Source organism: Lolium perenne, chromosome 6 (assembly GCF_019359855.2).
Source record: "Lolium perenne isolate Kyuss_39 chromosome 6, Kyuss_2.0, whole genome shotgun sequence".
NCBI classification, from domain to species: Eukaryota; Viridiplantae; Streptophyta; class Magnoliopsida; order Poales; family Poaceae; genus Lolium; species Lolium perenne.
This window is the reverse complement of record NC_067249.2, coordinates 111,882,886-111,910,492: the sequence shown is the minus strand read 5'-3', so window position 1 is coordinate 111,910,492 and position 27,607 is coordinate 111,882,886. Positions and strand designations below refer to the sequence as shown.

Genomic DNA, 27,607 nt, shown 5'->3' with positions numbered 1-27,607 from the left:
AGATCGCCTCCGGCACCCTGCCGGAGAGGGGAATCATCTCCCGGAGGACTCTACGCCGCCATGGGCGCCTCCGGAGTGATGTGTGAGTAGTCTACCCCTGGACTATGGGTCCATAGCAGTAGCTAGATGGTTGTCTTCTCCCCATTGTGCTTCATTGTCGGATCTTGTGAGCTGCCTAACATGATCAAGATCATCTATCTGTAATTCTATATGTTGCGTTTGTTGGGATCCGATGAATAGAGAATACTTGTTATGTTGATTATCAAAGTTATGTCTATGTGTTGTTTATGATCTTGCATGCTCTCCGTTATTAGTAGATGCTCTGGCCAAGTTGATGCTAGTAACTCCAAGAGGGAGTATTTATGCTCGATAGTGGGTTCATGTCTCCGTGAATCTGGAGGGGTGACAAGAACCTCTAAGGTTATGGATGTGCTGTTGCCACTAGGGATAAAACATTGGTGCTATGTTCAAGGATGTAGTCACTAGTTACATTACGTGCAATATTTAATGCAATTGTCTGTTGTTAGCAACTTAATACTGGAGGGGGTTCGGATGATAACCTGAAGGTGGACTTTTTAGGCATAGATGCATGCTGGATAGCGGTCTATGTACTTTGTCGTAATGCCCAATTAAATCTCACTATACTCATCATAATATGTATGTGCATGGTCAGGCCCTCTGTATTTGGCATTAGCCCACCTGTAATTGGTTCCCCCAACATCTTGTTTATCTTATGGGAGAGACACCTCTAGTGAACTGTGGACCCGGTCCAATTCTCTATCTTGAAATACAATCTCTTGCAATCTTGTTCTACTGTTTTCTGCAAACAATCATCTTCCACACAATACGGTTAATCCTTTGTTACAGCAAGCCGGTGAGATTGACAACCTCACTGTTTCGTTGGGGCAAAGTACTTTGGTTGTGTTGTGCAGGTTCCACGTTGGCGCCGGAATCTCTGGTGTTGCGCCGCACTACATCCCGCCGCCATCAACCTTCAACGTGCTTCTTGGCTCCTCCTGGTTCGATAAACCTTGGTTTCTTTCTGAGGGAAAACTTGCTGCTGTGCGCATCATACCTTCCTCTTGGGGTTCCCAACGAACGTGTGAGTTACACGCCATCAAGCTCTTTTTCTGGCGCCGTTGCCGGGGAGATCAAGACACGCTGCAAGGGGAGTCTCCACTTCCCAATCTCTTTACTTTGTTTTTGTCTTGCTTAGTTTTATTTACTACTTTGTTTGCTGCACTAAATCAAAATACAAAAAAAAATTAGTTGCTAGTTTTACTTTATTTGCTATCTTGTTTGCTATATTAAAAACACAAAAAAAATTAGTTACTTGCATTTACTTTATCTAGTTTGCTTTATTTACTACTACTAAAATGAGTAATCCTGAAGTTGAAGTTCGTACGTTTAAGCAACGAGGGGGAGAATGTTTAAGAGATGCTTGGTATAGAATTAGTGATGCCCATAATAGGTGCATTAAGAAACACTCCACCACTATCTTACTTAGGAATTTTTATGTTGGTATCTCTAGCTGGAATAGGTATGTTCTTGATAGTCTTGCAAAAGGTAATTTCCTAAGTACTCCTGCATTAGAAGCTAGCTGCATTATTGAGAGTCTATTTGGAATACCTCCTGTCGATGAAGTTAAAACTGAAACCTCTCTTGAAGATGTTATGAAAAAATTAGAAACCATAGAGAAAAATTTTCCAAGTATTGAAGCTAAATTGAAAATGTTACTTGATAAAACTGATGAACTTGATAAATCCTTAGGAGGAATTGATGAAAGAATTAGTGTCCTAGGAACTTGTTTTGTCCATGATGATCAAATCAATAGGATTGATGAACTTGAAAAAGCTATGGGAACCTTGGGTTCAATATTTTCTTCTCTTAAATATAAGGAGAAAGCTTATGTGGGTAAGGAGCAAAAGTTTATGTATGTCTCTAAAGTGCCTAAACCAAAGAAGTATTATTATAGGCCTAAAATTGACAAAGCCCTTAGTACCACTGCAGATGGGGGAGCTCATAATAACGATGCACCACCCTTCGATAATACTTGATACACACTTTCTGCGCCTAGCTGAAAGGCGTTAAAGAAAAGCGCTTATGGGAGACAACCCATGTTTTTACCTACAGTACTTGGTTTTTATTTTGTGTCTTGAAAGTTGTTTACTACTGTAGCAACCTCTCCTTATCTTAGTTTAGTGTTTTGTTGTGCCAAGTAAAGTCGTTGATAGAAAAGTTCATACTAGATTTGGATTACTGCGCAGAAACAGATTTCTTTGCTGTCACAAATCTGGGCTGCTTTCTCTGTAGGTAACTCAGAAAATTATGCCAATTTACGTGAGTGATCCTCAGATATGTACGCAACTTTCATTCAATTTGAGCATTTTCATTTGAGCAAGTCTGGTGCCTCGATAAAATTCGTCAATACGAACTGTTCTGTTTTGACAGATTCTGCCTTTTATTTCGCATTGCCTCTTTTGCTATGTTGGATGAATTTCTTTGATCCATTAATGTTCAGTAGCTTTATGCAATGTCCAGAAGTGTTAAGAATGATTGTGTCACCTCTGAACATGTTAATTTTTATTGTCGCTAACCCTCTAATGAGTTGTTCTAAGTTTGGTGTGGAGGAAGTTTTCAAGGATCAAGAGAGGAGTATGATGCAACATGATCAAGGAGAGTGAAAGCTCTAAGCTTGGGGATGCCCCGGTGGTTCACCCCTGCATATTCTAAGAAGACTCAAGCGTCTAAGCTTGGGGATGCCCAAGGCATCCCCTTCTTCATCGACAACATTATCAGGTTCCTCCCCTGAAACTATATTTTTATTCCATCACATCATATGTGCTTTGCTTGGAGCGTCGGTTTGTTTTTGTTTTTTGTTTTGTTTGAATAAAATGGATCCTAGCATTCACTTTATGGGAGAGAGACACGCTCCGCTGTAGCATATGGACAAGTATGTCCTTAGTTTCTACTCATAGTATTCATGGCGAAGTTTCTTCTTCGTTAAATTGTTATATGGTTGGAATTGGAAAATGATACATGTAGTAATTGCTATAAATGTCTTGGGTAATGTGATACTTGGCAATTGTTGTGCTCATGTTTAAGCTCTTGCATCATATACTTTGCACCCATTAATGAAGAAATACATAGAGCATGCTAAAATTTGGTTTGCATATTTGGTCTCTCTAAGGTCTAGATAATTTCTAGTATTGAGTTTGAACAACAAGGAAGACGGTGTAGAGTCTTATAATGTTTACAATATGTCTTTTATGTGAGTTTTGCTGCACCGGTTCATCCTTGTGTTTGTTTCAAATAAGCCTTGCTAGCCTAAACCTTGTATCGAGAGGGATTACCTCTCATGCATCCAAAATACTTGAGCCAACCACTATGCCATTTGTGTCCACCATACCTACCTACTACATGGTATTTTCCGCCATTCCAAAGTAAATTGCTTGAGTGCTACCTTTAAAATTCCATCATTCACCTTTGCAATATATAGCTCATGGGACAGATAGCTTAAAAACTATTGTGGTATTGAATATGTACTTATGCACTTTATCTCTTATTAAGTTGCTTGTTGTGCGATAACCATGTTCACTGGGGACGCCATCAACTACTCTTTGTTGAATTTCATGTGAGTTGCTATGCATGTTCGTCTTGTCTGAAGTAAGAGCGATCTACCACCTTATGGTTAAGCATGCATATTGTTAGAGAAGAACATTGGGCCGCTAACTAAAGCCATGACCCATGGTGGAAGTTTCAGTTTTGGACATATATCCTCAATCTCATATGAGAAAATTATTAATTGTTGTTACATGCTTATGCATAAAAGAGGAGTCCATTATCTGTTGTCTATGTTGTCCCGGTATGGATGTCTAAGTTGAGAATAATCAATAGCGAGAAATCCAATGCGAGCTTTCTCCTTAGACCTTTGTACAGGCGGCATAGAGGTACCCCTTTGTGACACTTGGTTAAAACATGTGCATTGTGATGATCCAGTAGTCCAAGCTAATTAGGACAAGGTGCGGGCACTATTAGTATACTATGCATGAGGCTTGCAACTTGTAAGATATAATTTACATGATACATATGCTTTACTACTACCGTTGACAAAATTGTTTCATGTTTTCAAAATCAAAGCTCTAGCACAAATATAGCAATCGATGCTTTTCCTCTATGGAGGACCATTCTTTTACTTTCATTGTTGAGTCAGTTCACCTATTTCTCTCCATCTCAAGAAGCAAACACTTGTATGAACTGTGCATTGATTCCTACATACTTGCTTATTGCACTTATTATATTACTCTATGTCACTAGTAGGAAAAGCCTCATCAGTGGCGCACCAAAAACGGATTCTGTGGCGCATGGGAGGTGCGCCACAGAAACGTCGCCACAAAAATAAGGTTTCTGTGGCGCACCTGCCCATGCGCCACAGAACTAAGGTTTCTGTGGCGCACTTGTTCTTAGGTGCGCCACAGAAAAGGGTGCGCCACAGAATTGGTTCTAAGTGCGCCACAGAATTTGCTTGTATTATACACGATTTTGTGCTGCCTGCTATACATATGCAGTTTATACACAGCAATACAGATACACAATACAGATCACAGGTTATATACAGCAACATTCAGATATAATATAAATATCATGTACATTGCACAGATATAACATAGACATCATCATCACATTACTTAGAGCCCGATCGAGATACATATATAGTGGCAAGTGTCAAATGTTTTGAATACAACTCTTAATTCATACAAAATTCACAATTTCGAGATACAAAGTAGTCTTCATCCGGTTCCTCCTTTGCTCCGTCATCTCTACCCACCAGGCTCGCTTGCATCGGGGTCCTTCATCCAGTTCCTACTATGATGAAAATGGAAGAAAGTGAGACCAACAAGTCCGATGCACAAGAGAAATGGAATAAATGCCTCATACATTGTTGGTCAACACAAATATTAACATTCAGGGACGGTGTAAGTGAGACCAAGTCCGATGCACAAGAGATTGATATTTGTGCTATCTTACCAGACTCACTTACGCCGCCCCCGAGTGTACGGTGACCAAACATTTTAATCATCGGCATTTTGAAAATCTCAAAGCAAATGGAATGACAAAATGGAATAAGTGCCTCATACATTGTTGGTCAACACAAATATTAACATTTAGGGATGGCGTTAGTGAGGCCAAGTCTGATGCACAAGAGATTGATATTTGTGCTATCTTACCAGGCTCACTTACGCCACCCCCAAGTGTACGGTGACCAAACATTTTAATCATTGGCATTTTGAAAATCTCAAAGCAAATGGAATGACAAAATGGAATAAGTGCCTCATGCATTGTTGGTCAACACAAATATTAACATTTAGGGATGGTGTAAGCGAGGCCAGGTAGGATGCACAAGAGATTGATATTTGTGCTATCTTACCAGGCTCACTTACGCCACCCCCAAGTGTACGGTGACCAAACATTTTAATCATCGGCATTTTGAAAATCTCAAAGCAAATGGAATGACAAAATAGAATATGTGCCTCATACATTGTTGGTCAACACAAATACTATGGTCAGAAACCATAGTTGCAGTATACACCGCCGTATACTTTGCAGAAGGGCCCCCTTTCCCCGGTCGGCGTTCCGTCAATGGGTGCTTGACGACACAACAACGCCGATCTGCATCTCCGGCGCAGAACCACGCCAGTCCCTCGCTGTCCAGTGAACGAGTCCTTGATGCAAAGACCGTGCCGGCTTGCCCAGCATTATGCCGGGCCGTGTTGCCGCGCTTCAAGCCGTGTGTCCCGCACCCTGCAGGAGAGTGCAGGGCGCGTGATCGACACGGCCTGAAGCGCGACAACAGGGGTCGGCATGATGCTAGGGAGGCTGGCACCGTCTTGGCATTAAGGACTCGTTCACGTACTGGACGGCGAGAGAAGAAAAGTGGTGCTGCACCGGAGAGGCATGTCGGCGTTGTTGTCTCGTCAAGGACTCGTTCACGGAACGGTGGCCAGGGAAAGGGGGGCTCGTCTACAAAGTATATTGCGGCGTATAGGTGACCAAACATTCTAATCATCGGCACTAAAATGGAAGAAAGAGCCAAGTGGTATCTCAACTAGATATCATATGCCTCATACTTTGTTGGTCGAAACAAATATGAACATCCCGGGATGGCGTTAGTGAGGCCAGGTAGGATGCACAAGAGATTGATATTTGTGCCATCACACCAGGCTCACTAGCGACACCCCGGAGTGTACAGTTGACCGAACATTCTAATCATCGGCACTAAAATGGAAGAAAGAGCCAAGTGGTATCAACTAAATGGAATGCCTCATACTTTGTTGGTCGAAACAAATATTAACATCCAGGGATGGAGTAAGTGAGGCCAGGTAGGATGCACAAGATATTGATATTTGTGCCATCACACCAAGCCTCACTTGCTCCACCCCCGAGTGTACGAGTGATCGACCAACCATCTAATCATCGACAAGTAAATCACTTGGGGTAATGTTAAAATGTTTGTCTCCATATTTGGGAGACATTTTTAATATTGGAGTCTAGCTAATGGAAATCAAGAACTAGTCTTGATCTCCAAATGGTGATTAGAGGGAATTTATTCATCTTAAGCAACATTAGGGACAAATGGGATCATGCAAGGGACTTGGGTCATTTGGATCATAAGGCATCAATTAAGGAGGCAACCAGGGACAAAGGGAAACATTTGATGATCCATTATCATAGGCAACAAAGCAGCAACTTTTTCCCCTCTAATCTAGCTAGAGTCCTTAAAAGAAATCCATCATAAGCATGGTCAAATACACATATATAGCATGGGGCAGATGCTCCAAAGGGATTATATATTCATCACTTGGTAATTTGGAGAGCAAACAAGCAGTAGCCATATCACTCAATCCAATAATATAGTAATTTGGATCATAAGGCATCAATTAAGGAGGCAACCAGGGGACAAAGGGAAACATTTTATGATCCATTATCATAGGCAACAAAGCAGCAACTTTTTCCCCTCTAATCTAGCTAGAGTCCTTAAAAGAAATCCATCATAAGCATGGTCAAATACACATATATAGCATGGGGCAGATGCTCCAAAGGGATTATATATTCATCACTTGGTAATTTGAGAGCAAACAAGCAGTAGCCATATCACTCAATCCAATAATATAGTAATTTGGATCATAAGGCATCAATTAAGGAGGCAACCAGGGGACAAAGGGAAACATTTTATGATCCATTATCATAGGCAACAAAGCAGCAACTTTTTCCCCTCTAATCTAGCTAGAGTCCTTAAAAGAAATCCATCATAAGCATGGTCAAATACACATATATAGCATGGGGCAGATGCTCCAAAGGGATTATATATTCATCACTTGGTAATTTGGAGAGCAAACAAGCAGTAGCCATATCACTCAATCCAATAATATAGTAATTTGGATCATAAGGCATCAATTAAGGAGGCAACCAGGGGACAAAGGGAAACATTTTATGATCCATTATCATAGGCAACAAAGCAGCAACTTTTTCCCCTCTAATCTAGCTAGAGTCCTTAAAAGAAATCCATCATAAGCATGGTCAAATACACATATATAGCATGGGGCAGATGTGTAGCCAAACAGCTCACTGTGCAAAGGTGTGCATGCCCAACAAAGACACACGAGCAGGTTGAGTCACCACATGCTTGCCAGGCCAAAATGGGTAGAATACCCAGTTTGTATCATCATCTGGCTACTAAGCCATTTGGTGGAAGCAAACTGAAGATCAGCCAGAAGGAAATCACCAAGGGAACATTGGTATGTCAGTATGGTGACACTACCAGAGAAATCCAACATGGATTAATCCCTAACTAGCCATCCAAACTCACCTAGCACCACACAGCTAGTTATACCATCAGAATATAGACATTTAAATGTCTATTTTGTTTTCAACAGCAAAAGCTACTGGTAATCTAGTCATGGATCAACCAGATAGCATGAGAGAGTCACAACAACAGCCACAGTAAAGGGGAGCCACCCTTGGACAACATAAAGGCTGTCAGGGCTACCTCAAACCCATAGGAACATTCACTAAGCCACTGCATCATAACCCAATAGGGCTCAGCATGAGCTAGGGTACCCAATCAATGATTGGCAACCCTCTAGCTACATCCAGTCCATCCATGAGATCATTACTGCTCAGCAGTTCATCTCATTTATCTAATCAATCAAGTTAAACTAACCAGATAAATGAAATGCATAATTAACAGTGCACCAGACTATTGCAAATGATCCAGAGGATCACTGCAAGCAACAATAGTTGCTGGGGTAAGCAAGAGCATGCACCAGCACAGACTTGAATACCACACAGGCCAAGAAAGAGCATCAGTGGAACACAAGTCATAGGACAGCAGAAATTCACCAAGCACTGAAGATCATATGATCATCAGGGCCTAACAGAGCATGCAAAACATTGTGCCCGCACGGGAGAGCAAACAAGCAGTAGCCATATCACTCAATCCGACAAAGTAATTTCGTCGAGCACTTTGTGCCCGCACGGGAGAGGAAGAGGGAGGGGAGGGGAGAGGTGGAGCTCACCGACGATGCTGTTGGAGGAGCGGCCGGGTAGAGGAAGAGGGAGGGGCCGGGTAGGGGTGGACGAGGAGGTCGACGATGATGGCAGGGGCGGCGGCTCCTCCTCCTTGACGCGGAGCAAACCCCTCCTCCTCCATGCGGCGGCCGCCCCTCCTCCTCCACGCCGCAGCGGCTTGTGCTGCTGGTGGCGGGGATGGGTGGAGCGTGGCGGCATGCGGCCCTCGCGGAGGAAGGAGGCGGCGGCGGCGACGACGACAGCCACGCTCACCATGGAAGGCAGCGGCGCGCGAGGGAGAGGAAGAGGGGTGGACGAGGAAGAAGTACGGGCGGCGGCGCGCGAGGGAGAGGAAGAGGGGTGGACGAGGAAGAAGTACGGGCGGCGGCGCGCGAGGGAGAGGAAGAGGGGTGGAGGAGGAAGAAGTACGGGCGGCGGCGCGCGAGGGAGAGGAAGAGGGGTGGAGGAGGAAGAAGTACGGGCGGGGGGGAGGGGGTACGGGTGGTTATAGAAGGCGCTATTTCTGTGGCGCACCAGCACAAGTGCGCCACAGAAACAATTATTTCTGTGGCGCACCAGAGCAAGTGCGCCACAGAAACACTTACTTCTGTGGCGCACCAGAGCAAGTGCGCCACAGAAACACTTATTTCTGTGGCGCAGCAAGCCATGTGCGCCACAGAAATACCTACACTAATTATTGGTGGTGGCAGGATGTGGGCCCCACATAATTTCTGTGGCGCACGGTGCGGTAGTGCGCCACAAAAATAGCTTATTTTTGTGGCGCATTCTTCCTCGTGCGCCACAAAAAATCTTTCTGTGGCGCATTTATCTTGGTGCGCCACAGAACTAAGCTCTGCCTATAAGCATTTCCCTACTAGTGTGTTGACAATATCCATGAGATATACATGTTATGAGTTGAAAGCAACCGCTGAAACTTAATCTTCCTTTGTGTTGCTTCAATGCTTTTACTATGAATTATTGCTTTATGAGTTAACTCTTATGCAAGACTTATTGATGCTTGTCTTGAAGTACTATTCATGAAAAGTCTTTGCTTTATGATTCACTTGTTTACTCATGTCATATACATTGTTTTGATCACTGCATTCACTACATATGCTTTACAAATAGTATGATCAAGGTTATGATGGCATGTCACTCCAGAAATTATCTTTGTTATCGTTTTACCTGCTCGGGACGAGCAGAACTAAGCTTGGGGATGCTGATACGTCTCCAACGTATCGATAATTTCTTATGTTCCATGCCACATTATTGATGTTATCTACATGTTTTATGCACACTTTATGTCATATTCGTGCATTTTCTGGAACTAACCTATTAACAAGATGCCGAAGTGCCGATTCTTGTTTCTGCTGTTTTTGGTTTCAGAAATCCTAGTAACGAAATATTCTCGGAATTGGACGAAATCAACGCCCAGGGTCCTATTTTGCCACGAAGCTTCCAGAAGTCCGAAGAGGAGACGAAGTGGGGCCACGAGGTGGCCACACCCTAGGGCGGCGCGGCCCCCCCCTTGGCCGCGCGGCCCTGTGGTGTGGGCCCCTCGTGCCGCCTCCTGACCTGCCCTTCAGCCTACTTAAAGCCTCCGTCGCGAAACCCCCAGTACCGAGAGCCACCATATGGAAAACCTTCCAGAGACGCCGCCGCCGCCAATCCCATCTCGGGGGATTCAGGAGATCGCCTCCGGCACCCTGCCGGAGAGGGGAATCATCTCCCGGAGGACTCTACGCCGCCATGGTCGCCTCCGGAGTGATGTGTGAGTAGTCTACCCCTGGACTATGGGTCCATAGCAGTAGCTAGATGGTTGTCTGTAACGGCCCGGGTAGTAACCCTAATAGATTTGCTTGTTCTTTTTCTTTTGCGCATCATCATGGCATCATGCATCATATCATCCATGCTTTTAACAAATAAAATTTATTTTTATAAACCCTAATTATTTTCTTTCCCTCTCATATGGTTTATTTAATTAAACCTTCCTTGGTCTTTTCATTTAACAAATCCTCAATAGAAATATTTTAAAATATTGTTAAATTATTTAAAATAAATTGAAGTTTTCAAATTAATTTTTGGCAAAACCCCCTCTGCTCTTTTGTTCCTGCTTCTTCTCCTCTCCTTTTGTTTTTTTTTTCCGGCAAATGGAGAATTTTCCCCGTTGTTCGAAAAATGGCTGCAGCATTCCTTTTTCTTGTTCCATCTCCTCCTATCAGCCCATTCTCTATTTCTGGTATCTTGCTTTGAGCCTAGAGGCAGCCCACAACCCCACGTCCTCATCTTCCACTTGTTCTCTTCGTGCACATACACAGCATGAGACAGAGCGTGCCTCTCCTCGACGTCATACTCCACCATCGAGCCAACCACTCCACTTTCCCCTCTATAATTCCCTAATCCTCACCAGCGCTGCAGGAACCCTAGCCTCCTCCATCTTCCCTCCTCACGCCGCCACTAATTTCTGCCCCTCTCTCACGAAAGGATGCAGCGAAAAGTTCAGTAAAATTCAGTTTAGCACGACCGGAGCAAATCGCCAACTACTCCACCGTTCCTCGCCGTCATCCGCTGTACTGAGCGCGGGGATGGAGCCCCGGTGGCCTTGTCTTCCTCCTCGCTAAGTTCACGGAGCCGGAGCAGCTCCAGGCGTCTTCTTCGACCTCGTCTTCTTCCCGGAGCCAGCGCGTCTTCTTCGTCTTCCCGACGACTCCGTCGTCCCCGAGCTTGAGCGCCTCGCCATCTTCGTCCTGGGTGAGAACCGCTTCGCCTCCACTCTCTCCCTGTTCGTTCCGTCGCAGTAGTCTTCCCTGTCGAGAGGGGTGAGCGCATGGTCACCATGTTGGTTGTCCAGACCTGTGCGTATCGCTGCAAGTTTCAGTTTCTGTGTCTATATTCAGTTATCTCCACATGTTGTTTACCTTTCTGCTCCCTGAAAACAAATCCGTAGCTGCATCGTAGTGGTTGGTTTCTTGCAGCCCTTCATGACATGCGAGGTTCAATTCCAGGAAAAACGATGCCAAAGTTTTATCTTTTGTTTTCGTTGCAGTTCAGACACCTGTTCGTGTGCAGTTTCAGTAAACTGGCAAACCATGTCTGAACTTTCTAAATCTACACGCACCCAGATCATATCACCAACACATCTTAGCTCCACTGGCTGGAGCCCTGCTTTTTTACTTGAAGACTGAGGATCAAATTCCAGTGAAGGTGTTTACCCAGTTTTGATCTGCTATGTCTACGTTTTGTCTAGAACTTCAGAAATTATTTTGTTATCCTGTTGTAAAACTTCTGTGTCCCTTTTCTGTCAGTAAAACGACCAAGTTCCAGTGGCTGAAACCATACATTGTTTCCTGGAGACCAGGGATCAAATCTTGGTGCCCCTGGTTTAAGAACAAACTTTTTGCCAAACGTTTTACTATATGTTTAAAACTTGCATTTTGCATAACTTCACTTTTATAATGCCAAATGCAACAAATTTTATGTCAATTTGTATCAGAAAGATATGAGAAATCCAAATATTTAATTGTCATGCATCATTGACCATTCTATGTCCCGGCCAAATGAAAACTACTAATCAGATTAAATGTTATGTGAGGGTTTACTCTTATATCTTGCTTTTTAGATGCCCCACTTAATTTTGTCAAGCATGAACCCCTTGCATATCACATGCCATGCATCATATTGCGCATTGCACTTCTTGTATTGATTTGCGCACTTTATTTCCTTGTATGTGATTTGCTTCTTCGCGATAGACGCCGGTACCGAGGAGTGCCACGAGGAGTTTGCGTGCTACCCCAAGGAGGATATCGCTTGCTCTCTACCGCTGATCCTCCAGGCGAGCCCACCCCTTCACCTATTTTACTTTTACATGCTCTTTTGATCTATTGCTATCTTTATGTTGCGATTCTGTTATGTCACGTGTCCTATCCACCTGTTACCTATATGTCCGAGATACACCTCCTCGCCCTACCTATTGTTTGTTGTTTGCCAGCTTTGCGAGTCGTAGGCGAGTTTAGGGTCTTGTTGATATCTCGAGATGTTCGGGATATCTTGTTGGGAAGTTGACACATGTACCACCTGTTGAAAATGATGTTGATAACTTTTGCTACAACTAAAATTGCTAAGGGATAATAACATTGCAGAGGCATCTGTGAGCCCCTTTGCGAAAGCATCGGAACTTTGACTTGCTAATGTCCCCTAGGACCCGAGTTCTTGTTATCTGTTCCGAGATTGAGCGCTCTACCCGTACGTGGGGGAATGGGACCCCCATCACCCACTACCTTTCCTCGAGTCTGTTTATTGGGAGCCACAACCTTGGTTTTATTTGCCCATATGCACGATGCACGATTTACTTTCTGTTGCCTTCGGGTGTTTATTTCTGTACTGTACTTATAACGCGGATAGACTTATCCTGTGCCTGGTCGTTAGTGCCCGCCTGGACTATGTCGCAAACCTCTGGGTCCGTATCGGAGTACGGCCGAACTTCGTCACGGGTAGCTTAGTTGGGTGGCTCCCATTAAACTTTCTCTTGCATTGAGAACGGTCTTGATGTGAGACTCCACCTGTAGTAAGTGGGTTCGAGCATGCGTATGGTTACATTTGGGCAACCCCTGCAGGGTGTACATCTTATCGATAAGCCGTGTCCGCGGTTATGGACGACTTGGAATTGTATAGCTCGATCATAGAACAACTTACACCTTATTTCCTGTTGTTAATAATTTGCTAATAAAACTCTTTCAAAAGTGTGTGTGCCTTTGCAATACCTCTTGGCGAAGGGGGATCGCATTGGCTGGGTTATGTTTGTGTAGTATTTATCTGTTACCTTGTGCGCTCTCTTATCTTCTCTGAGTAGACGGATGTTGTAGCGTGTCTCTATTGGATAGTAGCTTTGCTGCCGCTAAACTCCACATATAGCCGGGTGAAGTTTATACCGCCCACCAGCGAGCATAGCTGGTCTTGTCTCGCAAGTACGTGCCAATGGTACTTACCCTCGCCTTCCTTTCTTTTTGTCCCCTCCCCCTTCTGTCGGCAACCGATGGCCCGACTTTGACAGGTACGAGATGATGACATTAGCAAGGTTACCCTTCCGGCTTGGCCTGGGCAGGGTTATGGACGCCACTGGTTATCTTCAGGACTCTTAGTCCAATTTGTATCTTGTCCGTACTCGGACGTATTTGGTCTTCTGTATGATTTGGATCTTTGTATTGTATATTTGTATCTTGACTCGTTGGAGTCGTTGTTGTAATATATATGTATCTTGTGGGCTCTATTGTAATCCTGTTGTAATGTTACCGCTCGTGTTAATTCCTCTGGCATCACGTGTGTGATTCGTCGCGCACGTCGTGTCGGAGGGCGTCTCAGAATCGATATCGTGCGGATTTCGGCGGGATCGCTGGAATCCTCAGGATACCGGTTCCGGGGCGTCACAAGTTGGTATCAGAGCCTCAGGTTGACGGTACCCCACTAGTCCAGCCTGTAGGATAACCTTGCCAACGGACGTTGTTGTGTCTAGTGTCAAAACTATTTTCTAAAATTCGTTGGATAGATCTGATTAGCTCTATTTTTGTTCTTATCTATATTCTTTCTCCTCTTACCTTTGCGAGTTTTGAGTCTTCTCTCTTATCTAAGTTCTCTGAGTCTTAGGTTTCTACGCGGGTTGAACGATCTATGCCTTTCACCTAATAGGACCGATCTCAGAAGAACATCACCGGCGGCTAACCTTTGTCTTCTCTATTGACTCCATCTCGGTTTATGTGGTCCATTCTCTATCCCTTGAGTTTTGACATGATGAACCTTCGCTATCGATGTTATCAAGATCGCCAATCTGTATTCCTGGAGTTGGTTGCACGATTCTCTTATTCATGTACAGAGTAATAATTTGAGTGTGGGATGGAGTCGCGACCATACCGACTACTCTTATTATTCGCTCTTGTTACTTGAATGGGTGGATCAATGTGATTCTTACTCCTTCCATCTTTTTGTACGGCGCCTGATCATCAACAACCGAGACTCTCGACAAAAGCGCATCATCATCGACGGAACACCGACTTCTGTTAGTGTTGTCAACCGATCAACATGGAGCAACAATTCTTGTTAGTGGTGTCGAGGAGATCGACACGCCGCCAGAAGACCCGATAGCTTCACCTCACTACCCCGTACCATGGCGTGGAACCTCGGGGCGAGGTTCCTTGTTAGTGGTGTCGATTGTAACGGCCCGGGTAGTAACCCTAATAGATTTGCTTGTTCTTTTTCTTTTGCGCATCATCATGGCATCATGCATCATATCATCCATGCTTTTAACAAATAAAATTTATTTTTATAAACCCTAATTATTTTCTTTCCCTCTCATATGGTTTATTTAATTAAACCTTCCTTGGTCTTTTCATTTAACAAATCCTCAATAGAAATATTTTAAAATATTGTTAAATTATTTAAAATAAATTGAAGTTTTCAAATTAATTTTTGGCAAAACCCCCTCTGCTCTTTTGTTCCTGCTTCTTCTCCTCTCCTTTTGTTTTTTTTCCGGCAAATGGAGAATTTTCCCCGTTGTTCGAAAAATGGCTGCAGCATTCCTTTTTCTTGTTCCATCTCCTCCTATCAGCCCATTCTCTATTTCTGGTATCTTGCTTTGAGCCTAGAGGCAGCCCACAACCCCACGTCCTCATCTTCCACTTGTTCTCTTCGTGCACATACACAGCATGAGACAGAGCGTGCCTCTCCTCGACGTCATACTCCACCATCGAGCCAACCACTCCACTTTCCCCTCTATAATTCCCTAATCCTCACCAGCGCTGCAGGAACCCTAGCCTCCTCCATCTTCCCTCCTCACGCCGCCACTAATTTCTGCCCCTCTCTCACGAAAGGATGCAGCGAAAAGTTCAGTAAAATTCAGTTTAGCACGACCGGAGCAAATCGCCAACTACTCCACCGTTCCTCGCCGTCATCCGCTGTACTGAGCGCGGGGATGGAGCCCCGGTGGCCTTGTCTTCCTCCTCGCTAAGTTCACGGAGCCGGAGCAGCTCCAGGCGTCTTCTTCGACCTCGTCTTCTTCCCGGAGCCAGCGCGTCTTCTTCCTCTTCCCGACGACTCCGTCGTCCCCGAGCTTGAGCGCCTCGCCATCTTCATCCTGGGTGAGAACCGCTTCGCCTCCACTCTCTCCCCCTGTTCGTTCTGCCGCAGTAGTCTTCCCTGTCGAGAGGGGTGAGCGCATGGTCACCATGTTGGTTGTCCAGACCTGTGCGTATCGCTGCAAGTTTCAGTTTCTGTGTCTATATTCAGTTATCTCCACATGTTGTTTACCTTTCTGCTCCCTGAAAACAAATCCGTAGCTGCATCGTAGTGGTTGGTTTCTTGCAGCCCTTCATGACATGCGAGGTTCAATTCCAGGAAAAACGATGCCAAAGTTTTATCTTTTGTTTTCGTTGCAGTTCAGACACCTGTTCGTGTGCAGTTTCAGTAAACTGGCAAACCATGTCTGAACTTTCTAAATCTACACGCACCCAGATCATATCACCAACACATCTTAGCTCCACTGGCTGGAGCCCTGCTTTTTTACTTGAAGACTGAGGATCAAATTCCAGTGAAGGTGTTTACCCAGTTTTGATCTGCTATGTCTACGTTTTGTCTAGAACTTCAGAAATTATTTTGTTATCCTGTTGTAAAACTTCTGTGTCCCTTTTCTGTCAGTAAAACGACCAAGTTCCAGTGGCTGAAACCATACATTGTTTCCTGGAGACCAGGGATCAAATCTTGGTGCCCCTGGTTTAAGAACAAACTTTTTGCCAAACGTTTTACTATATGTTTAAAACTTGCATTTTGCATAACTTCACTTTTATAATGCCAAATGCAACAAATTTTATGTCAATTTGTATCAGAAAGATATGAGAAATCCAAATATTTAATTGTCATGCATCATTGACCATTCTATGTCCCGGCCAAATGAAAACTACTAATCAGATTAAATGTTATGTGAGGGTTTACTCTTATATCTTGCTTTTTAGATGCCCCACTTAATTTTGTCAAGCATGAACCCCTTGCATCACATGCCATGCATCATATTGCGCATTGCACTTCTTGTATTGATTTGCGCACTTTATTTCCTTGTATGTGATTTGCTTCTTCGCGATAGACGCTGGTACCGAGGAGTGCCACGAGGAGTTTGCGTGCTACCCCAAGGAGGATATCGCTTGCTCTCTACCGCTGATCCTCCAGGCGAGCCCACCCCTTCACCTATTTTACTTTTACATGCTCTTTTGATCTATTGCTATCTTTATGTTGCGATTCTGTTATGTCACGTGTCCTATCCACCTGTTACCTATATGTCCGAGATACACCTCCTCGCCCTACCTATTGTTTGTTGTTTGCCAGCTTTGCGAGTCGTAGGCGAGTTTAGGGTCTTGTTGATATCTCGAGATGTTCGGGATATCTTGTTGGGAAGTTGACACATGTACCACCTGTTGAAAATGATGTTGATAACTTTTGCTACAACTAAAATTGCTAAGGGATAATAACATTGCAGAGGCATCTGTGAGCCCCTTTGCGAAAGCATCGGAACTTTGACTTGCTAATGTCCCCTAGGACCCGAGTTCTTGTTATCTGTTCCGAGATTGAGCGCTCTACCCGTACGTGGGGGAATGGGACCCCCATCACCCACTACCTTTCCTCGAGTCTGTTTATTGGGAGCCACAACCTTGGTTTTATTTGCCCATATGCACGATGCACGATTTACTTTCTGTTGCCTTTGGGTGTTTATTTCTGTCTTTGTACTTATAACGCGGATAGACTTATCCTGTGCCTAGTCGTTAGTGCCCGCCTGGACTATGTCGCAAACCTCTGGGTCCGTATCGGAGTACGGCCGAACTTCGTCACGGGTAGCTTAGTTGGGTGGCTCCCATTAAACTTTCTCTTGCATTGAGAACGGTCTTGATGTGAGACTCCACCTGTAGTAAGTGGGTTCGAGCATGCGTATGGTTACATTTGGGCAACCCCTGCAGGGTGTACATCTTATCGATAAGCCGTGTCCGCGGTTATGGACGACTTGGAATTGTATAGCTCGATCATAGAACAACTTACACCTTATTTCCTGTTGTTAATAATTTGCTAATAAAACTCTTTCAAAAGTGTGTGTGCCTTTGCAATACCTCTTGGCGAAGGGGGATCGCATTGGCTGGGTTATGTTTGTGTAGTATTTATCTGTTACCTTGTGCGCTCTCTTATCTTCTCTGAGTAGACGGATGTTGTAGCGTGTCTCTATTGGATAGTAGCTTTGCTGCCGCTAAACTCCACATATAGCCGGGTGAAGTTTATACCGCCCACCAGCGAGCATAGCTGGTCTTGTCTCGCAAGTACGTGCCAATGGTACTTACCCTCGCCTTCCTTTCTTTTTGTCCCCTCCCCCTTCTGTCGGCAACCGATGGCCCGACTTTGACAGGTACGAGATGATGACATTAGCAAGGTTAGCCTTCCGGCTTGGCCTCGGGCAGGGTTATGGACGCCATTGGTTATCTTCAGGACTCTTAGTCCAATTTGTATCTTGTCCGTACTCGGACGTATTTGGTCTTCTGTATGATTTAGATCTTTGTATTGTATATTTGTATCTTGACTCGTTGGAGTCGTTGTTGTAATATATATGTATCTTGTGGGCTCTATTGTAATCCTGTTGTAATGTTACCGCTCGTGTTAATTCCTCTGGCATCACGTGTGTGATTCGTCGCGCACGTCGTGTCGGAGGGCGTCTCAGAATCGATATCGTGCGGATTTCGGTGGGATCGCTGGAATCCTCAGGATACCGGTTCCGGGGCGTCACAAGTTGGTATCAGAGCCTCAGGTTGACGGTACCCCACTAGTCCAGCCTGTAGGATAACCTTGCCAACGGACGTTGTTGTGTCTAGTGTCAAAACTATTTTCTAAAATTCGTTGGATAGATCTGATTAGCTCTATTTTTGTTCTTATCTATATTCTTTCTCCTCTTACCTTTGCGAGTTTTGAGTCTTCTCTCTTATCTAAGTTCTCTGAGTCTTAGGTTTCTACGCGGGTTGAACGATCTATGCCTTTCACCTAATAGGACCGATCTCAGAAGAACATCACCAGCGGCTAACCTTTGTCTTCTCTATTGACTCCATCTCGGTTTATGTGGTCCATTCTCTATCCCTTGAGTTTTGACATGATGAACCTTCGCTATCGATGTTATCAAGATCGCCAATCTGTATTCCTGGAGTTGGTTGCACGATTCTCTTATTCATGTACAGAGTAATAATTTGAGTGCGGGATGGAGTCGCGACCATACCGACTACTCTTATTATTCGCTCTTGTTACTTGAATGGGTGGATCAATGTGATTCTTACTCCTTCCATCTTTTTGTACGGCGCCTGATCATCAACAACCGAGACTCTCGACAGAAGCGCATCATCATCGACGGAACACCGACTTCTGTTAGTGTTGTCAACCGATCAACATGGAGCAACAATTCTTGTTAGTGGTGTCGAGGAGATCGACACGCCGCCAGAAGACCCGATAGCTTCACCTCACTACCCCGTACCATGGCGTGGAACCTCGGGGCGAGGTTCCTTGTTAGTGGTGTCGATTGTAACGGCCCGGGTAGTAACCCTAATAGATTTGCTTGTTCTTTTTCTTTTGCGCATCATCATGGCATCATGCATCATATCATCCATGCTTTTAACAAATAAAATTTATTTTTATAAACCCTAATTATTTTCTTTCCCTCTCATATGGTTTATTTAATTAAACCTTCCTTGGTCTTTTCATTTAACAAATCCTCAATAGAAATATTTTAAAATATTGTTAAATTATTTAAAATAAATTGAAGTTTTCAAATTAATTTTTGGCAAAACCCCCTCTGCTCTTTTGTTCCTGCTTCTTCTCCTCTCCTTTTGTTTTTTTTCCGGCAAATGGAGAATTTTCCCCGTTGTTCGAAAAATGGCTGCAGCATTCCTTTTTCTTGTTCCATCTCCTCCTATCAGCCCATTCTCTATTTCTGGTATCTTGCTTTGAGCCTAGAGGCAGCCCACAACCCCACGTCCTCATCTTCCACTTGTTCTCTTCGTGCACATACACAGCATGAGACAGAGCGTGCCTCTCCTCGACGTCATACTCCACCATCGAGCCAACCACTCCACTTTCCCCTCTATAATTCCCTAATCCTCACCAGCGCTGCAGGAACCCTAGCCTCCTCCATCTTCCCTCCTCACGCCGCCACTAATTTCTGCCCCTCTCTCACGAAAGGATGCAGCGAAAAGTTCAGTAAAATTCAGTTTAGCACGACCGGAGCAAATCGCCAACTACTCCACCGTTCCTCGCCGTCATCCGCTGTACTGAGCGCGGGGATGGAGCCCCGGTGGCCTTGTCTTCCTCCTCGCTAAGTTCACGGAGCCGGAGCAGCTCCAGGCGTCTTCTTCGACCTCGTCTTCTTCCCGGAGCCAGCGCGTCTTCTTCCTCTTCCCGACGACTCCGTCGTCCCCGAGCTTGAGCGCCTCGCCATCTTCATCCTGGGTGAGAACCGCTTCGCCTCCACTCTCTCCCTGTTCGTTCCGTCGCAGTAGTCTTCCCTGTCGAGAGGGGTGAGCGCATGGTCACCATGTTGGTTGTCCAGACCTGTGCGTATCGCTGCAAGTTTCAGTTTCTGTGTCTATATTCAGTTATCTCCACATGTTGTTTACCTTTCTGCTCCCTGAAAACAAATCCGTAGCTGCATCGTAGTGGTTGGTTTCTTGCAGCCCTTCATGACATGCGAGGTTCAATTCCAGGAAAAACGATGCCAAAGTTTTATCTTTTGTTTTCGTTGCAGTTCAGACACCTGTTCGTGTGCAGTTTCAGTAAACTGGCAAACCATGTCTGAACTTTCTAAATCTACACGCACCCAGATCATATCACCAACACATCTTAGCTCCACTGGCTGGAGCCCTGCTTTTTTACTTGAAGACTGAGGATCAAATTCCAGTGAAGGTGTTTACCCAGTTTTGATCTGCTATGTCTACGTTTTGTCTAGAACTTCAGAAATTATTTTGTTATCCTGTTGTAAAACTTCTGTGTCCCTTTTCTGTCAGTAAAACGACCAAGTTCCAGTGGCTGAAACCATACATTGTTTCCTGGAGACCAGGGATCAAATCTTGGTGCCCCTGGTTTAAGAACAAACTTTTTGCCAAACGTTTTACTATATGTTTAAAACTTGCATTTTGCATAACTTCACTTTTATAATGCCAAATGCAACAAATTTTATGTCAATTTGTATCAGAAAGATATGAGAAATCCAAATATTTAATTGTCATGCATCATTGACCATTCTATGTCCCGGCCAAATGAAAACTACTAATCAGATTAAATGTTATGTGAGGGTTTACTCTTATATCTTGCTTTTTAGATGCCCCACTTAATTTTGTCAAGCATGAACCCCTTGCATATCACATGCCATGCATCATATTGCGCATTGCACTTCTTGTATTGATTTGCGCACTTTATTTCCTTGTATGTGATTTGCTTCTTCGCGATAGACGCCGGTACCGAGGAGTGCCACGAGGAGTTTGCGTGCTACCCCAAGGAGGATATCGCTTGCTCCCTACCGCTGATCGTCCAGGCGAGCCCACCCCTTCACCTATTTTACTTTTACATGCTCTTTTGATCTATTGCTATCTTTATGTTGCGATTCTGTTATGTCACGTGTCCTATCCACCTGTTACCTATATGTCCGAGATACACCTCCTCGCCCTACCTATTGTTTGTTGTTTGCCAGCTTTGCGAGTCGTAGGCGAGTTTAGGGTCTTGTTGATATCTCGAGATGTTCGGGATATCTTGTTGGGAAGTTGACACATGTACCACCTGTTGAAAATGATGTTGATAACTTTTGCTACAACTAAAATTGCTAAGGGATAATAACATTGCAGAGGCATCTGTGAGCCCCTTTGCGAAAGCATCGGAACTTTGACTTGCTAATGTCCCCTAGGACCCGAGTTCTTGTTATCTGTTCCGAGATTGAGCGCTCTACCCGTACGTGGGGGAATGGGACCCCCATCACCCACTACCTTTCCTCGAGTCTGTTTATTGGGAGCCACAACCTTGGTTTTATTTGCCCATATGCACGATGCACGATTTACTTCCTGTTGCCTTCGGGTGTTTATTTCTGTACTGTACTCATAACGCGGATAGACTTATCTTGTGCCTGGTCGTAAGTGCCCGCCTGGACTATGTCGCAAACCTCTGGGTCCGTATCGGAGTACGGCCGAACTTCGTCACGGGTAGCTTAGTTGGGTGGCTCCCATTAAACTTTCTCTTGCATTGAGAACGGTCTTGATGTGAGACTCCACCTGTAGTAAGTGGGTTCGAGCATGCGTATGGTTACATTTGGGCAACCCCTGCAGGGTGTACATCTTATCGATAAGCCGTGTCCGCGGTTATGGACGACTTGGAATTGTATAGCTCGATCATAGAACAACTTACACCTTATTTCCTGTTGTTAATAATTTGCTAATAAAACTCTTTCAAAAGTGTGTGTGCCTTTGCAATACCTCTTGGCGAAGGGGGATCGCATTGGCTGGGTTATGTTTGTGTAGTATTTATCTGTTACCTTGTGCGCTCTCTTATCTTCTCTGAGTAGACGGATGTTGTAGCGTGTCTCTATTGGATAGTAGCTTTGCTGCCGCTAAACTCCACATATAGCCGGGTGAAGTTTATACCGCCCACCAGCGAGCATAGCTGGTCTTGTCTCGCAAGTACGTGCCAATGGTACTTACCCTCGCCTTCCTTTCTTTTTGTCCCCTCCCCCTTCTGTCGGCAACCGATGGCCCGACTTTGACAGGTACGAGATGACGACGTTAGCAAGGTTACCCTTCCGGCTTGGCCTGGGCAGGGTTATGGACGCCACTGGTTATCTTCAGGACTCTTAGTCCAATTTGTATCTTGTCCGTACTCGGACGTATTTGGTCTTCTGTATGATTTGGATCTTTGTATTGTATATTTGTATCTTGACTCGTTGGAGTCGTTGTTGTAATATATATGTATCTTGTGGGCTCTATTGTAATCCTGTTGTAATGTTACCGCTCGTGTTAATTCCTCTGGCATCACGTGTGTGATTCGTCGCGCACGTCGTGTCGGAGGGCGTCTCAGAATCGATATCGTGCGGATTTCGGCGGGATCGCTGGAATCCTCAGGATACCGGTTCCGGGGCGTCACAAGTTGGTATCAGAGCCTCAGGTTGACGGTACCCCACTAGTCCAGCCTGTAGGATAACCTTGCCAACGGACGTTGTTGTGTCTAGTGTCAAAACTATTTTCTAAAATTCGTTGGATAGATCTGATTAGCTCTATTTTTGTTCTTATCTATATTCTTTCTCCTCTTACCTTTGCGAGTTTTGAGTCTTCTCTCTTATCTAAGTTCTCTGAGTCTTAGGTTTCTACGCGGGTTGAACGATCTATGCCTTTCACCTAATAGGACCGATCTCAGAAGAACATCACCGGCGGCTAACCTTTGTCTTCTCTATTGACTCCATCTTGGTTTATGTGGTCCATTCTCTATCCCTTGAGTTTTGACATGATGAACCTTCGCTATCGATGTTATCAAGATCGCCAATCTGTATTCCTGGAGTTGGTTGCACGATTCTCTTATTCATGTACAGAGTAATAATTTGAGTGCGGGATGGAGTCGCGACCATACCGACTACTCTTATTATTCGCTCTTGTTACTTGAATGGGTGGATCAATGTGATTCTTACTCCTTCCATCTTTTGTACGGCGCCTGATCATCAACAACCGAGACTCTCGACAGAAGCGCATCATCATCGACGGAACACCGACTTCTGTTAGTGTTGTCAACCGATCAACATGGAGCAACAATTCTTGTTAGTGGTGTCGAGGAGATCGACACGCCGCCAGAAGACCCGATAGCTTCACCTCACTACCCCGTACCATGGCGTGGAACCTCGGGGCGAGGTTCCTTGTTAGTGGTGTCGATTGTAACGGCCCGGGTAGTAACCCTAATAGATTTGCTTGTTCTTTTTCTTTTGCGCATCATCATGGCATCATGCATCATATCATCCATGCTTTTAACAAATAAAATTTATTTTTATAAACCCTAATTATTTTCTTTCCCTCTCATATGGTTTATTTAATTAAACCTTCCTTGGTCTTTTCATTTAACAAATCCTCAATAGAAATATTTTAAAATATTGTTAAATTATTTAAAATAAATTGAAGTTTTCAAATTAATTTTTGGCAAAACCCCCTCTGCTCTTTTGTTCCTGCTTCTTCTCCTCTCCTTTTGTTTTTTTTCCGGCAAATGGAGAATTTTCCCCGTTGTTCGAAAAATGGCTGCAGCATTCCTTTTTCTTGTTCCATCTCCTCCTATCAGCCCATTCTCTATTTCTGGTATCTTGCTTTGAGCCTAGAGGCAGCCCACAACCCCACGTCCTCATCTTCCACTTGTTCTCTTCGTGCACATACACAGCATGAGACAGAGCGTGCCTCTCCTCGACGTCATACTCCACCATCGAGCCAACCACTCCACTTTCCCCTCTATAATTCCCTAATCCTCACCAGCGCTGCAGGAACCCTAGCCTCCTCCATCTTCCCTCCTCACGCCGCCACTAATTTCTGCCCCTCTCTCACGAAAGGATGCAGCGAAAAGTTCAGTAAAATTCAGTTTAGCACGACCGGAGCAAATCGCCAACTACTCCACCGTTCCTCGCCGTCATCCGCTGTACTGAGCGCGGGGATGGAGCCCCGGTGGCCTTGTCTTCCTCCTCGCTAAGTTCACGGAGCCGGAGCAGCTCCAGGCGTCTTCTTCGACCTCGTCTTCTTCCCGGAGCCAGCGCGTCTTCTTCCTCTTCCCGACGACTCCGTCGTCCCCGAGCTTGAGCGCCTCGCCATCTTCATCCTGGGTGAGAACCGCTTCGCCTCCACTCTCTCCCTGTTCGTTCCGTCGCAGTAGTCTTCCCTGTCGAGAGGGGTGAGCGCATGGTCACCATGTTGGTTGTCCAGACCTGTGCGTATCGCTGCAAGTTTCAGTTTCTGTGTCTATATTCAGTTATCTCCACATGTTGTTTACCTTTCTGCTCCCTGAAAACAAATCCGTAGCTGCATCGTAGTGGTTGGTTTCTTGCAGCCCTTCATGACATGCGAGGTTCAATTCCAGGAAAAACGATGCCAAAGTTTTATCTTTTGTTTTCGTTGCAGTTCAGACACCTGTTCGTGTGCAGTTTCAGTAAACTGGCAAACCATGTCTGAACTTTCTAAATCTACACGCACCCAGATCATATCACCAACACATCTTAGCTCCACTGGCTGGAGCCCTGCTTTTTTACTTGAAGACTGAGGATCAAATTCCAGTGAAGGTGTTTACCCAGTTTTGATCTGCTATGTCTACGTTTTGTCTAGAACTTCAGAAATTATTTTGTTATCCTGTTGTAAAACTTCTGTGTCCCTTTTCTGTCAGTAAAACGACCAAGTTCCAGTGGCTGAAACCATACATTGTTTCCTGGAGACCAGGGATCAAATCTTGGTGCCCCTGGTTTAAGAACAAACTTTTTGCCAAACGTTTTACTATATGTTTAAAACTTGCATTTTGCATAACTTCACTTTTATAATGCCAAATGCAACAAATTTTATGTCAATTTGTATCAGAAAGATATGAGAAATCCAAATATTTAATTGTCATGCATCATTGACCATTCTATGTCCCGGCCAAATGAAAACTACTAATCAGATTAAATGTTATGTGAGGGTTTACTCTTATATCTTGCTTTTTAGATGCCCCACTTAATTTTGTCAAGCATGAACCCCTTGCATATCACATGCCATGCATCATATTGCGCATTGCACTTCTTGTATTGATTTGCGCACTTTATTTCCTTGTATGTGATTTGCTTCTTCGCGATAGACGCCGGTACCGAGGAGTGCCACGAGGAGTTTGCGTGCTACCCCAAGGAGGATATCGCTTGCTCTCTACCGCTGATCCTCCAGGCGAGCCCACCCCTTCACCTATTTTACTTTTACATGCTCTTTTGATCTATTGCTATCTTTATGTTGCGATTCTGTTGTGTCACGTGTCCTATCCACCTATTACCTATATGTCCGAGATACACCTCCTCGCTCTACCTATTGTTTGTTGTTTGCCAGCTTTGCGAGTCGTAGGCGAGTTTAGGGTCTTGTTGATATCTCGAGATGTTCGGGATATCTTGTTGGGAAGTTGACACATGTACCACCTGTTGAAAATGATGTTGATAACTTTTGCTACAACTAAAATTGCTAAGGGATAATAACATTGCAGAGGCATCTGTGAGCCCCTTTGCGAAAGCATCGGAACTTTGACTTGCTAATGTCCCCTAGGACCCGAGTTCTTGTTATCTGTTCCGAGATTGAGCGCTCTACCCGTACGTGGGGGAATGGGACCCCCATCACCCACTACCTTTCCTCGAGTCTGTTTATTGGGAGCCACAACCTTGGTTTTATTTGCCCATATGCACGATGCACGATTTACTTTCTGTTGCCTTCGGGTGTTTATTTCTGTACTGTACTTATAACGCGGATAGACTTATCCTGTGCCTGGTCGTTAGTGCCCGCCTGGACTATGTCGCAAACCTCTGGGTCCGTATCGGAGTACGGCCGAACTTCGTCACGGGTAGCTTAGTTGGGTGGCTCCCATTAAACTTTCTCTTGCATTGAGAACGGTCTTGATGTGAGACTCCACCTGTAGTAAGTGGGTTCGAGCATGCGTATGGTTACATTTGGGCAACCCCTGCAGGGTGTACATCTTATCGATAAGCCGTGTCCGCGGTTATGGACGACTTGGAATTGTATAGCTCGATCATAGAACAACTTACACCTTATTTCCTGTTGTTAATAATTTGCTAATAAAACTCTTTCAAAAGTGTGTGTGCCTTTGCAATACCTCTTGGCGAAGGGGGATCGCATTGGCTGGGTTATGTTTGTGTAGTATTTATCTGTTACCTTGTGCGCTCTCTTATCTTCTCTGAGTAGACGGATGTTGTAGCGTGTCTCTATTGGATAGTAGCTTTGCTGCCGCTAAACTCCACATATAGCCGGGTGAAGTTTATACCGCCCACCAGCGAGCATAGCTGGTCTTGTCTCGCAAGTACGTGCCAATGGTACTTACCCTCGCCTTCCTTTCTTTTTGTCCCCTCCCCCTTCTGTCGGCAACCGATGGCCCGACTTTGACAGGTACGAGATGATGACATTAGCAAGGTTACCCTTCCGGCTTGGCCTGGGCAGGGTTATGGACGCCACTGGTTATCTTCAGGACTCTTAGTCCAATTTGTATCTTGTCCGTACTCGGACGTATTTGGTCTTCTGTATGATTTGGATCTTTGTATTGTATATTTGTATCTTGACTCGTTGGAGTCGTTGTTGTAATATATATGTATCTTGTGGGCTCTATTGTAATCCTGTTGTAATGTTACCGCTCGTGTTAATTCCTCTGGCATCACGTGTGTGATTCGTCGCGCACGTCGTGTCGGAGGGCGTCTCAGAATCGATATCGTGCGGATTTCGGCGGGATCGCTGGAATCCTCAGGATACCGGTTCCGGGACGTCACATTGTCTTCTCCCCATTGTGCTTCATTGTCGGATCTTGTGAGCTGCCTAACATGATCAAGATCATCTATCTGTAATTCTATATGTTGCGTTTGTTGGGATCCGATGAATAGAGAATACTTGTTATGTTGATTATCAAAGTTATGTCTATGTGTTGTTTATGATCTTGCATGCTCTCCGTTATTAGTAGATGCTCTGGCCAAGTTGATGCTAGTAACTCCAAGAGGGAGTATTTATGCTCGATAGTGGGTTCATGTCTCCGTGAATCTGGAGGGGTGACAAGAACCTCTAAGGTTATGGATGTGCTGTTGCCACTAGGGATAAAACATTGGTGCTATGTTCAAGGATGTAGTCACTAGTTACATTACGCGCAATACTTAATGCAATTGTCTGTTGTTAGCAACTTAATACTGGAGGGGGTTCGGATGATAACCTGAAGGTGGACTTTTTAGGCATAGATGCATGCTGGATAGCGGTCTATGTACTTT

The 27,607-nt window shown here is 44.7% G+C and overlaps 1 long non-coding RNA gene across 2 annotated transcripts; it reads left to right on the top strand.

Annotated features, from left to right (window-relative positions):
• Nucleotides 1-10,699: 10,699 nt before the first annotated feature.
• LOC139832773 (uncharacterized) lies at nt 10,700-26,985 on the top strand. Of its 2 annotated transcripts, XR_011747188.1 has the most exons (8): nt 10,700-11,319; nt 12,318-12,400; nt 13,619-15,695; nt 16,694-16,776; nt 17,996-18,019; nt 22,397-24,448; nt 25,447-25,529; nt 26,748-26,985. It is a non-coding gene; the product is annotated as an uncharacterized lncRNA (long non-coding RNA). The 2 variants fall into 2 exon arrangements; XR_011747189.1 differs by lacking the exons at nt 17,996-18,019; nt 22,397-24,448 and adding an exon at nt 21,072-21,154 and having other exon boundaries at nt 10,702-11,319.
• Nucleotides 26,986-27,607: the final 622 nt, after the last annotated feature.